Genomic DNA, 13,690 nt, shown 5'->3' with positions numbered 1-13,690 from the left:
ACTGGGAATTTCTCCCAGTTCAGCAGCCTGGCTACCTTTAAAATTCCTGGTACAGTTACTGCTTGCTTATTTATTTGTTTAATTGCTATAGTGAGAAAATCTCTGTGAAGTTGGAGTTGATGTTCCCTGTCACATTTACGTTCAGTTCTTTAGAAAGAAGACTTGGTTATAGCTAATTAAAACGTCTGATGTTTTTGCTTTCTTAAGTCTCCTGCTGACAGACCTGCACGTAGGTGTAGGTGGTAATCTGCTGTAAGATCAAGTGTATTCATATAGCCATGAATTGCATTGTAAATCCCACATGCAGGGGGGTAGCACTTTAACGTCCCTAATGCATCATCATAAAATGAGATAGACAAACACGATGTGGCCACTGTGTTGAGTCTTATTTAGGCAAATAGGAATTCAGCTGCTTTCTCTCCTACCTTCCCTTCCACCTAGAAAAACAGAAGACATTTATACAGTGTAAGCAGTTTCTCCTGTCGTGATGGAACAAACTGTTCTATCTGACCTTAGAGTCAGGGTTTCCAGCATGACTTTTTTAGAAACTCTGCTTAGTTGTTTTCTTGGAGTGTTTTAATCCTCATGCATGTAATATTTATCTTTTTCTGGCCAGATAGAAGCAATTTATCAGCTTCAGTTACTTCATCTTTGTGATACGAAGGGGTGTTTTTATTTTCCAAATGGATTTACTTTATAGCTCTCCTCTGGTCATCTTGTGAGTTCTGCAGCTTCTTTGATCTCTCCCTATTCCTTCTCCTGGGCTGGTATGAAAAGGCACCAGCTGTGAAAATTGTTACCTTCGGATTTGCAGATAAGAGATTTGTGTGTGCTGTTCCTGTGTGTTGGGCATACCAACTACCTGTGTCTGCCTTTCCCACAGGGATTTCACTGTGGCAGGAAAGGTGAGGAGGACTCCTGGCAGCCAGCCCTCACCCATGCCAGAAGCTTGGTTCGCGTCTCTGAAATTATTGACAATGCAACTCTGGCTCCCCAGGAGGTGGTAGGGAAAAGAAAAGCAACTTTTGTTATCAGGATGCTGTGATACTGTCTGAGAAGGTATCAGAGATAAAGCTGGCATAAAATGAGAGACTCAGGGCTCAGTGCACCTGTGCAGGCTCACCAGGGAAGGAGCTCCATTGAGACTAGAGACATATGTCCCTGAGAAGGAGCAATGTGGAGAACCACACCCCTGGTTACACAGGGAAGAGGAGTCTTAATTGCTTGCTCCTGTGTTACAAGAGGCTTATTGGTCTTGTCAGGGTGATAGGCAGCTTTTCAAGGCAAAGCAGCCTTCTAGTTTTCCCCTGTGGCCACCAGGATGCAGCCCTGCAGAAAGCCATGGGACTTCAGCTATACATCAGCTTTTGGAAATACAAGCTCTTTATTCATAAGCAGGTACCCCGTGCCAGTGCTTCACTACACCCACAGGGAAGAATGTCTTCCTAATACCTAATCTAAATCTGCACTCAGTACTCCCAAAATTCCTAAAATATAGCATGTTTGATAACCTGGTCTTCGAAGAACAAGCTCTAATGAAAAGATACAGGGTTATCATGGAAATATGTTTGCTTTGGTCTGCTTTTTCTGTACTAAGAGGAGCTCAGGACATTCGGGATACAAGGGGTCAATAATACCACCTTGAATAAGAGGAAACTGCTGGAAAAAGCCTAGTGAACATAGAACACTGAAATGCTTGAAGAGGAAGTTAGTAATTTTATATGAGCTATTTAGTAATATTATATATAATATTAGTATAATTAATACAGTTAATAATATAGTTAATAATATAATTAATATAATTAATCTAGTATGTTGTGTCATGTGGATACTTATATTCTGCTATATGGATAATTATATTCAGAGGTTTTGTGTAGGCCACAGCAAATAAGGCCTGGGGTTCATATTGATTGCTGTGACTAGAATAAAATGTGGGAAGGTTTCTAATTAAGTAATACTGCCCTGCTAGAGTCTCTTGGGGGAAAAAAAAAAGAGTATGCTAACATCTAATTGAAACTAAAGAATTTCTGATACTGCATGAAGGGGCCAAATTAATGTTGTACAACTCAGCTTTGGCACTTCCAAGGCTCAGAGCAATTTCTCCACAATATTAGCATACTTCAGTGCAGCTTTTTGTGTAATATGTGCAGATCGAAGTTGAGGAAACTGTCAAGAAAGCAAAACACTACAGCCACCCTGGCAGTGGTGAAGTGGGACAGGAAATGACAAGCATCTTTGAGTGCGTATGTGTCGCTCATGGTGGCAAAGACTGATGGATCAGTGTGTAACATTTTGCCTTATCCCAGGTGCTGTGCCCAATATCTTGTGCCCTCCTCAATAAATTTGTATACATCCTTGCCCTCTAGTGTCTGCATTTTGTACGTCACCCTTGCTTAGTCTAAGTAAACACACCAGTGTGTGTGTGAGAAAACAACAGTTCCAGATTATTTCATTACTCAGTGTGCTTCCTATTTCCAGATAAGAAGATAAGGACCACACAAAGGTACAGAGATGAAACACAATTGAGAAATTTCTGAAAAATTCTCCTTTCTAAATTTATTCTTAAATTACACTTTATTTTGCTTCCTTAATCTCTCAGAGTGTACCTTTTGGGTTTCATGTATCACTACAGGCAGATATTAGTGGATAGGTGATTTCATGCACAGCTTCTCCAAGGAAGTATGCTTGATGTGGTCTTTCTAAGAGGCAGACAGCACTGGTGATGAGCTCTGAACCCTGAAAAATGTTATGAATTAAATCTGAAAGGTTTTTCCTTAACAGCTGTTCTATAAATATCATTGGTCATACATGGACATGGAACTTTGTCATTTGAATAGTGCCTGTAAATTTAACCCCATATGTGGCATGGATCCCTGTCCTAGTAATGGCTAACGGTGCTCAGTACTGCTACATTGACACTGGTGTGTGTTTGAGAAGATAGATACCTTTCAGGTTGTAATTAACCCCTTGAAAAGGCTGCAGAATACTTCCAACACCAGAACTTTACTGCAGAGAAGAAAAGGAGGTTTTTCCAAAACCAGACCTCTATAGAAGAGCTACACTGCTGTCCCCATTAGACTGAAAACTGGGGTGGACAGAGGTATCTCACTGTACTCCAGATTTGTTAAAATCCTTGATGAATCTGTAGTTTTCATTACTAAAATACTGCAGATTATCACATGTTCCTCCCCTTTCCTACAGTTTTCTAGGTTGTTTTTTTTTTTTTAAGTTCTTTTGCTCCACCTTCCTACCAGAAGGTCACAAAGCATAAAACTGAAGGCCATTAGTAAATCCCACAGTTCTTAGTGTACCTGTTGAGAATGCAGCCTTGAAAGCGAAGGCTGAACAGCACGTGTCAGCCAGGGAGCTGTAATACCTCTGTGATTTACTGTTTTGTTTCCGAGTAAACTACAGCTGTATGGGGCTGCAGATAATACATGCACAAATAAAGCCATCATACACCTACACTGCTATATATAGAAAAAGCAGAACAATGCCGTATAAAATCCAATGTGCCTTATAAAATCTAAAAAAAGGAAAGGGAAACTCAAGTAAAGGAAAACAAAAATACCTTGTAAAGAGTTATAATACCACCTTTGGAAGAGTCCAAATCTACCTTCTTGTTGGCTTGTCAGCTATATCTACTTCATTTCATCTTCTGATCTAAAGAGGTCAACATGTTTGTAGAAGAGAAGGGTGTAAAAACGACAAGAGAGAGATGAATCAGTATAGGTGGAGGAACTGAAATGCTATATGCATAGTAAGTGGGTTTTGTTCCAGCATAGATCTGGCTTTCCCTAAGCAAGTGCTTCTGTTGTTAAGAACTGAAGTGTTCATGAATAATAAGAAGAACAAGAGTATAGGTAAAAAAAAACCTTTGCCTAGAGTGATTTATTCTGTAAACAGATTGATCAGCTTGTTTTCCTCTAACAGCATAAACCACATATAAGTTTTTTATATCTCCCTGTTGGTTTCCCTTCCTTACCTATGCAAGGTCCTAAGAGAAGTGGAAGCATTTTCCAGTGATTTTTCCAGCGATTTTCCAGCATGAGGTGGTATGAGCTCAAGCAAGCCCCACCTTGGTCATCGTGTCATTTCTCAGCTTGCTGAGCCAAACTCTACCAATGTCTCCAGTGCATCAAACCATGCTCAACTGAGGGGTGAAGGCAGGATCCATTGAACAGTCCATGTGAGTTCTCAGCATCTGCATCACTGCTCTATATGCTGAAGAGTCTGTGGATGCTGACTGGTGCATGTCATATTTCTTTTGGGTTCCCTCTGTAAAACCTTCAGGCTTTGCAAATGCAGTGGGTGTCATTCATCCTGTGACCAAAGTTCATTTGGTATACGAATTCTATATGAGCCATCATTTCTCTGTCATTCAGTTTTTCCTCCTTTACCATGTGAATATTGTCAATCTTTTTTTTTTTTTGCTGTAGTCTCAAATTGTATTTTCTTGACTGCACATCATCATTTGTTTACTCAATCAGCAGTTACCATCTTCCAGCCTTTACACAAGAGATGAAACTGAGAAGTATTTTTAGGACAAGGAATGCTACTGAAGTAGCAATTAGAGTGTTGGGATCAACTTCACAAAATAAATGGGTAAGCAGATGTACATGAAGGAAAATATATTTGTGGGGAAGTGTATTTTGTGCTTTACATGCTTCTGTGTGTCAGAGTCATTCATCGTCTACAACGAGACTGAACACTCGAAACAAATCTCCATCATAAAAAGCAACACATGAAAAGGACACTTTGGGAATACCAATAGCTCAGGTAGTCCTCTTGTACCAAGATGAAGCTTTGACCTGTATGAAATCCAAGTGGTTACTGGAATGTTTATAGCCATTTCACTTCTCTTTTACTTATTTGTGTATCATTTCAGTTTTCCTATGTAAATAATGTCTGAAGCTGTGGGCAGTTCTGGCCACTCATCCTTGTACTTATGGGAACCCAAAGGAGAGTACGGAAGCACCAGCCAGAAGACATGACGAGGTCAGAAATACTTCCCCTCTTCCTTTACAATTATCTGCTGCCTGGCTTTTAATGTCTAATAATCTCTACCAATTCATGAACCCTCTTTTTAAGGCACTAGGAAAGGCACATGCAGCATAATTTATGTGCTCCAAAGCCACCTGTGAAAGACCAGATACAGGATTATTCCAACTGAAAAGTTAGAGCAAACCTCTGTTTTCCTATGATTTAATATAGTAGGAAACAGTCATTTTTTTAAAGTTAAAAAGCAATAGCTTGAGATACACTCCTCACAGATGAAATGAATTTCTTCCTTGAAGGGGCACGTTGAAATGTATGTGATGTTCATTGTTGTGTGAGATGCTGTTTAAAACTTTTAACAAGATAAAAGCCTGCAAACAGGAGAAAGAACTGCTGTCATTGGTGGATTAAATAAATCTTTGGCTGTGACAATAAACCTGAGATAAAACCAGACAAACCCTATTGCTTAAAAGTTACTTTGGCAGGGGGAAAGGAAAGACATTCTATCATCGTAGTTCAGGGCCACGGATATGGCTGAGCATGCTAAAACCTTCCTGGGATCCACAGGGAGGAGGTAGAAGCATTGCCTATCCTGATGATATTCATGGACTCATGGAATGGCTGGGGCTGGAAAGGACAGCTGGAGTCTGCTTAGTCTTTATTCTCCTCATGCTCAGCAAAATTGCTTATTCTGTAAAGGAGAAATCATATATTTCTCATAAGTACACTGGGTTTCTTTAGACACCATCTTACAGCTTATCCTGTAATGCTGACAGTCCAGCCACATGCATGAAGAGGTTTTAACAACATTTATACACCTAATAAACTAGAGTCTCACAGGTGATGTACTTTAAAGGTGAAAGAACAAGAAGTTCTTAGATGGGGAATCTAAGCATTTAGGTAGAGCATATCATGACTTTAGGTAAAATTCTTAAAAAAGCTTTTCAGTTCCATCAAAGATCTCCAGCTTGCATTGAGGCTATTAGATACAAACAATTAAGAGCTGATAGTAAATCGAGATCATTAATTCTTCAGGAACATTTCAGATTTGTCTTTGGCCCCAGTACAGGTCTAATATAGGCTTGTGCAAGAGGGTGGCTCAATGTGTAACAGTGGTGCTACTCATGTTGCATCCACCAGCAATCAGTCAGTGCTTAATAGAGAAATCTGCAGTTGTCAAAATAGAAAAGGTATGTAAATATAAAGATCTGTAAATATACAGATGAAATGCATATATATGTTCATGTTTATATCTCTGTGTTAAGACTCAGAGTAAAATCAGGCAATATAAAATAGTTCTGTGGCTTTGAGACACTAGAGAGCAGTTTCCTCTGGCTACATGGCTTGATCCCCTAGTGTCTAAGGAGGAATGTGGAAGCTTTTACTGTAGTTGAGATTTATTTAGAGCAGCAGCTCTCCTCACCCGCCCACTACTCCCACATCCTTTCCTCAGCAGGGGTGGTTACAGCCTCTCCATCAGCCACCTGTATTTGTGAACCCTGTACCTGTGTTAAAACCTTTGTAGATGTGGCTTATGTATTGTTTTTAGCTTGCAGACTCCATGTGTGAAGGCCCTGTCACAGGGGCAATGTCTCCTGCTGGGGAACCATCTTGCCTGGTACGTGCACAACCTGCAGTGCTGCAAGGACTCCAATTACACAGAAAACTATCCCAAGTGAATTACATGTCAGCAAGCACAATTCTTGCCTAACAAACCTTAAACAAAAGGCTGATTTATGCTCTGTCACCTAATTACCACCCTTTAGCACTAATTGTAAACTGCAGCTAACCAGCCTTGAGCATCAAGCTATCCTTACTGTATCCTTACTTGTTTATCAGTATCCCTACTGATTTTAAGAGCTTGCCCATGCTGATTAATGCTTCACAAATCATCTGTTATCCATTTTATAGGGCATCCTATTGGTCAGATAAGATGTTGAGATTTACCCCTTCCAGTAGCTAAGAATTAGGGAAGAAAATTGGTGTTTGGCAGAACACCAAAGGCAAAGGGAATGAAAATTGGTGCAAACTTTTCTTTAGGTGAAGGTTGGAAGTAGAACTGGGACCTGCTGATATCCGCAGAACAAAGAGGGTGACACTTTATGGTAGATGGAGTCATAAGATGAGGTTAACTAAAGATTTCCATATCAGCAAAAGGTTCAGAAAAAGAACTAAAGCTACTCAAATATGTTTTGCACAGACCATTAGGCTGCCAAGAAAACCCATTTACTCATTGAAAAGCATCAACAGTCCAGGTGATATTCACATTGTATAAGTACTATGAAATGAATTACATATAAAAATAATTTCACTGCTGAAGAAAGAACTGAAACAAGAAGTTATGTTTTGAAAGTTATTTCAGTAAGTTTTTTTCTTTATTGTATATTTGTAACTGAAAGACAACAAATACATTTTCTACTGTATATGAAATAGTCCTTAAAGGAAGCTTACCTCTAATAAATGCAGCTTGCCTGGATGGAAAGTTCTAGCTGACTGGAAAGTGATTAGATGAGACTCCAATACAGTGTTACTTTGGAGGAGTCTTATATTTTTGCATCCAAGCACACAGTGGCAAATTTCTGCTAAAGAAGAGGCATGATGAACAAGGAAGATATTATTTCATTTACCTTCTGTAATTTTTATTTTTCTATTTTATTCTATTAGTAAACATTACTTGGTAAGCTTCCTCAAGATGCTCCCATATTAAAAGTTCATAAGCAGAATAAAAGTTAACACAGAACCACCTATCTTTGAGCAAAATTGGTGTTTATGCTTTTCCATACGTTATTGCAGTGCACAGATTTGTGCTTCACTAAGCACTACCCACATATACCCCAAAGAGATAATTTTTTCCTCTTTCAGTAACAAACACATGTTCAACAGCCTTTAGCAACTTTGGAGGACAACAGCATCAGGAAAGATGATGGAAAAGTGAACTCTTTGCTTAACAACATGCTTCATGCGTCTTTGTCAGCAGGGGCTGAACATGCACTTTGGAGCTGGTACTTTCAACACCTGCCCAAGTTAAAAACCAAAACCTGTCAGTGTGGTTGCCTTGTGGGAGCAGGAGGTGGATGTGTCCTTGCAGTCTTTGGTCCATCATGAAGACAGCAGTGCTGATAAGCTCAGCTTTCCAAACAGGCAACAAGTGGTCTCCTCTTCCATTTTCCTCTGAATTACTTTAGCATGGTGAGCCTGGGACCTGCTGAAAGCGCTTAGCTTGAGGTTGCTGTGGCATCATTAGATCAGTGCACAGTGGAGCAGTGTCACTCATCTGTCCATCACCACACCAGAGAAAAATCGGGTTTTGGTGTGTAGGGAGCTGGTGTGCATCATCTCACTTGTCTCATTCTCTCACCCCAAATTTGTATATGATGGTCCCACAGTAGCCTGAAATAAATGAACTGTACCTAGGAGAATTCCCACCAGCTGGAAGTAAAGATTTACTATTTTAGCTTTAAATAATGCCAGAGTAAAATCACAGTCATTAATATTCACTATGTAATTTTGCTGTCTACAAAATGAATAAAACAAGTATAATAATCCAGGTGAAAAAAAAGGGATATGGATTATTTTTTATGAATTATTATGAAAAAGCAGTCTTTTATATAGCATCCTGCTAAACAAAGAAGGGGGTGTGTATATTAGTCCTTTATGTGACTAAAGGTGAAGGTATAGGAAAGAGGTTGTCAGAATTTAAGACACATCCTGGCATATTAAGAAGAATAGGTCACGCTGTTTTTAAAGCTGAAGACCATGGCACCTGGGATAGTAAAGTTACTCTCAGACAGATGTTGCACCCTTTTATAGGCCGAGTCTTTGTGCCAGCCCATCTGTGCCTTGAAGAACCCCACTGAGGCCAGAGGACTCCTCAGGTCTGCAGCACTGGTGTTGATCGGCTGCACTGACTTCAGGAGCCATCTTTACCTGCTGTTCCTACCATGGAGACCCTGAGAAGGGACGATGGCCCTGCAGGGATTGAGCAGGTTTGTGACTAGATTGTTGTCACTATGGGTGGAAGGGAGGAGCAGAACCTGCTGCCTTACTCAGCCACAGAGTTTTGATATTCTCCTGCAACTAACACCGAAGGATTTTGGATCCTCCTGTGAACTCCTTCCAGAAGGGTACTGTCTGACCTGCAGTTGCCAAAGGGGATGAGATACTTTTCTCTTTTTGCTTTTGCAGTTGTAGCAATTCTTAAACACATAACCAGGGCTCAGGTGCACCTTGTAATTCACACGCAGCTTTTTTCACCTATTTTTATGGAGCATGCCTGGGGCAGTGCCTTTGGCTACCACACTAGGGAGCTCCAGGGTCAAAGCCAGCTTTGTAGAGCTGGTGTTTGATGATGTAGTGGTAGTGGAGCAGCAGTTAGACCCATGTCAAGCAAGGGACTTGGGACTCTGGAAAAAGCTGGTACAACTGTGATTTCACACACTGTGAGCAGAACAGTCCCACCGTGCTTCAGGTCGGCAGGTTTCTGTAATCCAGCAAGATTTTACTGGGAGCAGTTGCTTTGACTCAAGATGGCTTAAAGTGTTTGCCCTGTACTCATGGAATAAAGCTAGAGCTACTCAACATTTGGTCAAAACCAAGAGATATAAAATGAATAAACAGAAACAAACAAAAGACCACAGAAATCCCCAAGGTTTATGCTGCTGTTTTAATATCTCTGTATTGCCTGGCTTGACTTTGCACTGATGCAGCTAGGGGCTGCAAAGTTTTTTTGGGGGAGGTGAAAGCTGGTTTTTCCAATGTCCAATTTTGCATCCAGTTTACCCACTGAAGCCACTCAGTGCCCACATAAAAGCTGTTCTTCATTAGTGCTATTGGTACAAGTGTCTTTTCTCACATCAGTCAGAAATACAAGCCACCACCTCTCTGTTTCTGTATCTTACTGGTTTGCAAGTTTGTCATGCAGGGAGCACACTGCGGTAGCTCAGCCTTCTGCCATGAGGATGAATATTTCTGGCTGACCAGACACCTTGCCACCTTCCTGAGGGATTTCAAGCACTTCTTTTGTCCTTGCTGAAAATGGCTCATTTTTAATTTCATTATATTTTTTTCACAATAAAGTCTACCAAACATGTTCTATGCAGGCAGTACCATATGTAAATGATTGTCCTTTTCAGCCATCTGTCCACAGATGTCCAAAACTCTAGTCTTTTCTATCTCTTACCTCACTGTATCACTCGTGTATGTTCAGACTGAAAAATAATGTCTTTTTAATTACATGCTACCATTGGTCAAGTTCTTTTACACCCACATTGCATGGCTTGAGAACAATTGTGGGAACATGTACTTACTTTCCTGATCCCAAGGAGCAGAACTGGGCCTTTTGTTCCATGGTTTGCAGGAACTGTGTGAGCAGGGTGTTAATAAAAGGATGGGGAGGGAGACAGAGGAGAGAGAGAGAGATGTAATGCAGTTATGACTAAGTATTCATCAACAACAAAGTATTAATAATTGAAAATAAAGTCCCACACTTGCCTCTGCTTTCAGAGAGAGGATAATGCCAACGTGTCCCCTTCCCCACAGTGGCATGGCTGGGTCTGACAGCACCGGTGCTCTGGTTTCTGAATCCTGTTTATAGTCTTAAATCCAGACTTCTTCCCTGGTCCTGATGACCCAGAGAGATTGAAGTTGTTGGTTTGTGCTGCGCAGCAGTGTAGAATGCAGCCTAGATCTTCTGAGTCAGTTCCATCAGGAGTTGGAAGAGAAAGCTGTACTGTTCCCTGTAGGTCCATTTTCTGTACAGGGTCTATTTTTAGTTTTGTACATTATATGCAGCCAACTATACTACAGGCATTAAAAAACAGGAGGGAAAAATAAAGTTGAGCTCATTCTTAAGGGAAAAAAAAGAAAGAACTCTTCTTGGGCAGTAAAAAATAAAAGCAGTTGCTGAAAATAAAACAGTTCCTGAAAATAAATGTGTGATAAAACACAAAGCTTGGTGACTGTATCAAGAGAGTGAACAGCAAGTAGACATCTTGGAAAACAAATGCACTCCTATGAACAAGTTGTTAAGAATAGCAGTTAAGGCAGTATGACCCCTGCCCCAACTGGAGGTCTGGGTTTCCTGACCATGACACAGGGTAAAATAACTCATATAAGTGTTACGATGTGTTGCTACTGCAGACACCCTTATGAAGGCTGAATTGATTCTCACTAGGCACACAGCAGAAGGAGCCTTTTCAGGGAATGATTAATCCAGGCTTAAAGCAAACTAACCCCACATGCAGCATGTAGCTGGAGGAGAACTCACTAGCACAGGTGGGGTGGAGAAGAGATGTTAACGTGCACCAAAGCAAGCTCTATCTGTTTGCTTCTCACCATCAAGGCGAGCTGCAGGCTGCAAGGCGAAGGGCTGATGGCACTGAAGGCTGAGCAAGGCAGCGAGCATGTATGGCAGCCATGTATGGAGCCCACATGTTTTGCCATATAATTCTTAATTTGGTGGCTTGCTCAGTGCCTAGGAAGCAATTAATCACCTGGATGGGCTTTCCCAAGCTCCTGGCAGGAGTAAACATGCTCCTCTTAGCAGCCATTGCCAGTGAGATGCTGGAAAACCAACAGACATCCCTCTGAGGAAGCTGAGTGCACCAGCGGGCTCCTACAGGCTCTCAAGAGACTGAAAGAACAGGTTCAAATACAGCAGCTCTTTCACTTGCTCTCTCACCTCACTCCCATTCTTCTTTCCCTCAATAAATACTAAATAATGCTGTGATGACTGGCAATCTTACAAAAAATAGGGAATTGAAGTTGGTAGTCCCAGTTGTGGAAGCTGGAAGTTCAAATCTATTTCCTCAAAGTGTGGGCTGAAGGTGAATAACAGAGAAACAAACACACAGGTCACAGGTCAAATCTTAGGGGACTCCAGCTTGTGTAACTGCCTGCATACAGCCACCCTCAACATTTGTCTTTTTGAAGTGGTTTTGGGAAAGGCCAGGGATGCTGAGGGCTGGTGATGCAATTCTGACTCGGTGGGAGTCAAAGGCAAAGCACCCACTGAGCTGGATGTAAGCAGAGCCTCACCCCTCGGCGTTTATTAATTAGTTATAAATAATATTAATTATGCCTGTAGCACAAAAAGCAATTATTAAAATATTTCTGTAACATCTTAGCAAAAAGGCTGTTTACCAAAAAACACTCAACTGTATCAAAGCCTTTAGAAAAAGCTCTTAGAAATTAATAAATATGTTTGATTAGCACTTTCATGGATGCACAGATTCTGTATATGGAAACATTATAGTGCATTTAATTATATATAAAGGCAATTAATGTCACAAATGAAGACTAAGCTCTGACTCAGCCTAAATAATTGTCATTATCTATCATATAGCATGCCCAGAAAGCTTATCTCTGCAATGATATTTATGAACAATAAAATTGGCATTAACATAGCAAAACAATTTGGGTATAATTCAGACTAAATAATAAATGGCAACAAAAAAAATCACTCCCATTCTTCATGACTTTTTCCTAGCGTAATCACACAGGCATTTTTTGCAGTATAGTCATCATGATGAGAAGTAATAGAATTTACTCTCTTGAGTGCATGCTATAGATTGCATGCCAGAGACTGAGCATATGTGTGAGTAGCTGCTCAGCACCTTGAGAGGTTATTCTCATGGTTCTAGTGGCTGAATATCTTCCAGCTGAAGGACAGCTTTCCATGGAGTTGCGGAGACCATGGTCACCTTTTGCTCTGCATACACTTACCTCAAGTAATCATCTCCCTGCTCTAAACAGGCTGAGGTCTCTGTGCTAGAGCCACCTTTAATTTTACGTGGTTTTGTAGCACCTGCTAACAGAAGCTCATGGTCTTTTTTTTTGCGGGGGAAAATCCCACAAGCTTTCCTTGTCCAAACTTAGTCCCTCTTACTCATGCAACGCCCCAACATTGACAGCTACCACTTACATGACGTAAAACTCGTAGTCTTCGACACAAAGAGCCAGCTATGTTTCCATCTGTTCAATTCACAGGTATAGTAACACACTGACAGGGACCAAATCTGGTATCGTAATACCAGTGTGTAGTTGATGGGTAACAAGATGTTACGAAAACAGCAGCAACACTGCACTGCTGCTAAGTACAGCCAATTGTAAAACAAAGGACTCTAAATGGAGCTAAGGACTTTTTCTTTCTTTGGAAATGTGTTGTGTGGGTCTAATAGCATGGCATAGCTTTTGGAATAAAAAAAAAATACTGTCAGCAGTCTACAATACAACATCTTCATGTTGTATAAGCTGGAAAACCAGTGCCTTACTGATCTCCTCTGTGACTCATTTCAGAGGTTTAATACATAAATATAGAGAGGTAGAGGTGATCCAAACATTTACTAATGTTTTCTTATTACTGAATAGCATACTTAATACATATTTTAATATAAGCATAATTGTATATTGATTATAAATTATGTTTATATATGTATGTATACATATGCGTCTATATGCATGGTTACTGATAAACAGAGATACATACACCTATAGAGAGAGCTATTAATGTATGTTATCATATAGTTAGGTATAACACAGATGTACAAGTATAGGTCTGCCTCCTTTCATTCTACCCCATGTGCATAGAGAAGCTAGGCATAGGCTGGTTGAACTTCCAGTTGCCAGGTATAACCATATAACCTTGCCTGCACTGGCTTCACCAATGCTTTGGCTGTGGAAGACACCAGTGAAT

This window comes from Pezoporus occidentalis, unplaced genomic scaffold, assembly GCF_034315485.1.
Source record: "Pezoporus occidentalis ecotype Australia unplaced genomic scaffold, CSIRO_AGI_Poc_V1 ctg35, whole genome shotgun sequence".
In the NCBI taxonomy this organism is placed as follows: domain Eukaryota; kingdom Metazoa; phylum Chordata; class Aves; order Psittaciformes; family Psittacidae; genus Pezoporus; species Pezoporus occidentalis.
The sequence above is the reverse complement of the archived record's forward strand: the minus strand, read 5'-3'. Positions refer to the sequence as shown.